The following is a 5,000-nucleotide window of genomic DNA, read 5'->3' as shown; positions in this document are numbered from 1 at the left end:
GATGCCTGGTAGACTTCACCAGACAAATCATTCTGGCACACTGGGGCAGATTTTTTCATCATTTGTTTTTCATTTATCCATGCCATTTTCATTTCAACAGATTTACAGAACGTTGCCTTAGCCAGTAGAGTTCTCCTGCACCTGTGAATGACGTGACTTCTCCATGTCTGTCAGAGGACACTAACAATAAAGAGGCATCCGTTGTCTAGTTTGTCACCTATTTTGTCACGAGCCTCAAATGAATCTGTCAGTAATTACATCCTGATTTCCCTCATGATCCGGTGATCCCGCCACGCACGACGTCGATGCCAAACAGCACTTTTAAAATGTCAGCTCAATCACACGCCTGCAACAAGCTCGGGCAAATATTGAGCAGCTAAACGGTCACATCACAACAACATAAACACTCCAAAATGTCACCAAACAAACTATTTAAAATGTCATCATCACATGTTGGCCCTGCCACTGGGACGCTAGGTAAATATAGACGCATCTCTCTCTCACACTCTTGCTCCCTCTCTTCTCCTCTCTCAGATTGGAAATGCCAAGCAATATTGATGCATCCTAGTAGCACACCTGTGACGCAGCCCCTGACTCAGAGCTATGTAAACAACAAAGGAGACGGACGTGGGGATGAAACGAAATAACAATAATTTATTACAATACTGAACTACAAAAAGTCGTTAACAGAGTCAATAACGCAGCCGTCTGCAACCCGGGGAAGGGATCTCTCCAAGGAACTGGAGAAGTAGTGTTGACATAGCCCACTGAGCCTCACCGGGCATCTGACCTGTGACCCATCACTCCAAACAGGACACCTGTCAAACCATCAGCAAAAGGGAGAAGACACCTAGTGGAGTGGAGGGTCGTCACAATCAGCACGCGTTGAAATCGTCTGAATCGGAGTGTTCTCTCCTCCGCATTTTCAGCATAATCACACAAGTCAAAGCAACAAGGAGAGGGAGCAGTTTTAATAGCTCTTTGTTTGGATTTGTCCTTTTCCATTGTGAGGACCCGGGCTTGGGAATGTCTTGTTCTTTTGGAGAGGTCTTTCATGACATCACGAGTGGTGTGTTTCGGATTTAGAGTAGAGTGAGGTCTCTATTAAAGAATATTTGCCTTGTAGTCTTGGTTTTGTCTGTTTGATCTACCCAGATCTGGAAACGATTGTTTGAGGGCTTTTTGTTTATGCTTAGTTTCAAAGCTACGTTTGATTTCTGAATGCTTTTCAAAGAGACCTCTCCCACTCACTCCCTTTCTCTAAAGCTCTTTATCTCGCCATAGTTAAAATACATTCAGCCACTCTCTCTCCCTCTCTTTCTCTCTCTATCTCTCTCTCTCTGTCTCTTTTGCGCCTGTAATTGATTTCATACTTTTCTCTGTATGTGGTACATATGTTTAATGACAGCAGTATGGAGAGCAAGCTTCTGCCCGAATCCCCCTTCTCCATTAAAGGATAATGTCCGACCTCAAATTGAAAACATTTTTGTTATTTTGACTCGATCTCCTTAACAAATAGCTGCGTGAAAGGATGAGGAACTGAAGTCCTGCCACTGACTCATAGTCACAGGACTTGAGATTCCCAACAAAAACATCTGGAGAAGAAAAAAAATAACTCTTGCCCCAGCAAAAGCATGATCAGTTTCTCCATGACACAAGTTCATATTAAATCTCTCCTATCTTGCTCTCTGTGGCAGTTTGGTCTGATTGTTTACAGAGCCTCGACTGGTCGGCGGAACACCGCAGAAGGGGAGTGTGATTGAGCATCGCAGATGCTATCCGTGCCGCGAATCGGTGACCTTCTCTTTACACCTATCTCCCCTCCCAATGCTCCCCGTAACAATAACAACTTCTCCGCACCTCTCCGTGCACTGCTCACTCCTGTGTCAGAGTGTGTGTTTGAGAGTGTGTGTTTGAGAGTGTGTGTTTGGGGCCATAATTTCCTTCCCCCAGGGCCCAATGAGGTCTTATTAGAGCGAGCCGGTGTGGACAGACGAGATTACAGACGCAATCGGACTGTGTTTAGATATCCCTAATCACTTAGCCCTGGCGTTGACAACCTCCAAAAACGCAGCTCAGTCTACAGATTTGCTCCCGTGACAGCTTCCCCCCACCCCCACCCTCCACCCCCACCACCCTCATCTGTTCACGCCCTCCATCTCCATTAGGTCTATCGTCATGGCAATTCCACAATTACACAGCGGTGCACAGGTCATGTGATGTGCACCTGATGGTGGAGTGTTGATTTGAGTGGCCGCTCTGGCTGACTGAAGCGCTCAACCCACACACCCACTCATCTGGCCCGGTCCCCCTAGGCTCCCCAGCGCTCTCCCAGCGATCAGGATGGCGTGCGCTAGTAGTGGGGCAATAATAGAACACTCTAACGCTAACACAAGTGTAGTCATTACCGTTCTGGTTGTTGGAGGAAAATGTCAGTTACAACTGTTTCACTATTCCAGCTTCAAATAGCAGATGGATTAAATCATACACACTCTTCTGCAGTTTTTTTTAGGAAATTTCACTGTTCTTTGTTCCCCATTCTCCTTTTCCCTGTAAATAACCCTGTGTCTCTAACTCTGTGTACAGGCACGCTCTTGAGTGGCCTTAAAGTAACACTATGCAACAATTTGACACTTTTTGATATTTTTGGTGTTTTACAGGCAACTAGTTTTGGTACCATCCTCAAATTAATGTTGATAGCATATGGTCATGCAAAGGACAGATAAACACTGGTGTCATCCCCACTAGCCATCCAGGATAGGCCCCATGCAGTTCTGTGTAACGGGCTGGTACACCCTGCAAAAATGTTAAGGAAAGCTTTCACACGCATGACATTGCCAGCTAAACTGCCAAAGAGTTAGTGTGTTGGCAAGCTTCTATCAGTGTCAGCTGAGCTGTTGGTGTTGTTTGCAGGTTTTTTGCATGCCTTTAGGTCGTTAGGTTTAGAACAGAATTTCGTATTGCTACTTTAAGGACTGGAAGGACCATGCAGCGCTCCAAACACGCGGGGTTGGAGGAGGACAAGCTTCATGAGACCCACAGAGCGTCTGCAGCCAGCACCATAGGGAGAGAGAAACAGCACTGAGGATTGTTGTGATGGAAAGGAGGCATTAGTAGTAGTATTAGTAGAGTATAAAATGTTTCCATCATGGCATAGAATCTCTCTGAGGAGAAGCCTGTCAGCCTTCTGAGCCATGTAGATGTTCTGGAAATGTACTCTTCAAATGAGATGATGTCCACTTTCTCTTGAATAATGATACTGTTAAACCAGCTGCTAGTTAATCTTTTGTATTGAATAGATTTCACTGTAGAAGGTAGGCTCAGATGGTGGAGACTTTTTTCAAAATCACTGTCCTCCAGTCAAAGCCTGTGAAATTGAATGCATGAGACATTATTCTAAGAAATATATCAGATAAAGGTATTTGTTTTGGGTATTTTAAGTGAATAAAAGAGACACTTGTTGAATATTTAGTTTTGATAGGATGATATGAAAGGTGCTTCAGTGAGTTCCTATGCATTTGCTTTTGGGTTAAGAGACACACTGATGCACAGACACATACAGTCACTCCTTTTTTCTTTAAATCTGTTTTAAAATGTAATCTCAACACATTTCCTGTGTGTGTTTGTGTGTGTGTGTGTGTGTGTAACAGAGGTTGATGTAGTGTGACAGAGACTTGCAGCAAAGTGTTTAAACTGCAATCATCATGTTGTCATGGTGACAGATCCCCTTCGCTAAAGGCGAGCCCTCAGATATATGCGTGTAATTAAGAGCGTACACTCCAGAATGTACACGCTGAAAGTTCTGAAGACTTTGATCTGGGAAGCTGGAAGGTGGGTGATGAGCCTCAAGGATTGTGCTGTAAGGCAATGAACTGAATAGATGACTCTCTCTCTCTCTCTCACACACACACAAACACACACACACAAATGTCTTTTCTTGTTCTAAACCCAGATTCTAAATAATGATCTGAGGTACAGAAATAAGGGGAAAATGGTTATGCTCTCTGGATATCCATGGAAAAATACAATCATACACACACAGACACACACACACAATTTGTATAACAGATTTCCTGTCTTGTAATCTGCAGCAGGTGCTACATGACTATTCATCAGTGGAGTAATGTGCGTGCATGTGTCTCTGTGTAGATGAGGACGAGACTGTACATCAAATCTCATGTAGAGAGTTGGTCTATGTGACCTTATAAAATTAAAGCAGTTTGCCATAAACATTCAATTGCACATACAATCTGCATGCTCGCTGTCTTGCACCCAATAACTTGTTCTATTCCGTTGTGTGTGTGTGTGTGTGTGTGTGTGTGTGTTTCATTTAGAGATATTTTTCTCTCTTTGTTTTTGTCTGCCATGGACAGTGTGTACTAAATACACAAATGTGATTTCATACATTAGAACCTGTGTTGTGAGTGAGTGAGTGTGCGAGCATGTGTGTGTGTGTGTGTGTGTGTGTGTGTGTGTGTGTGTGTGTGTGTGTGTTCTGTCTGTGGTGGAGGTGTTAATGTGAGAGTGTGTGGAGCAGATGTGTGAGGATGAGGCACAGTGTGAAGCTCAGTATGGGTCGTGACCCAGACACCTGTTCCACTTCGGCAGGCCCTCAGGCAGGCAGGCAGGCGTAAAGATCACTGCAGAATCTCACAAGCTCACATCCAATTCACCCAGACCAGACTTTAGGGTTTCAATACGTGCACCTTGAGTTTTCTGTTCTTCATCTCTCATTCATGTGCTGTTGTTCTCAATGTGTCAGTGGAGTTTTTTTTTGATTCGTAACGAACAGATGGTATAGTAGACGTGGGACCACAGTACACAGGGAAAGGAATACACACATTTCAATCAGTCGGGTTCAATCAGAATTTTTAGTTGAAGAATTTGTATTATTCATTTGTATATATTTATTTATTATTAACTATTTTTTTACCAATTTGATCGACTCAAATGCATTCAAAATCCCATGTCAAGTGATTCCAGGAGGGGCTGAAGTCTCG

Source organism: Sprattus sprattus (assembly GCF_963457725.1).
Source record: "Sprattus sprattus genome assembly, chromosome: 20".
Taxonomy (NCBI): domain Eukaryota; kingdom Metazoa; phylum Chordata; class Actinopteri; order Clupeiformes; family Clupeidae; genus Sprattus; species Sprattus sprattus.
The sequence above is the reverse complement of the archived record's forward strand: the minus strand, read 5'-3'. Positions refer to the sequence as shown.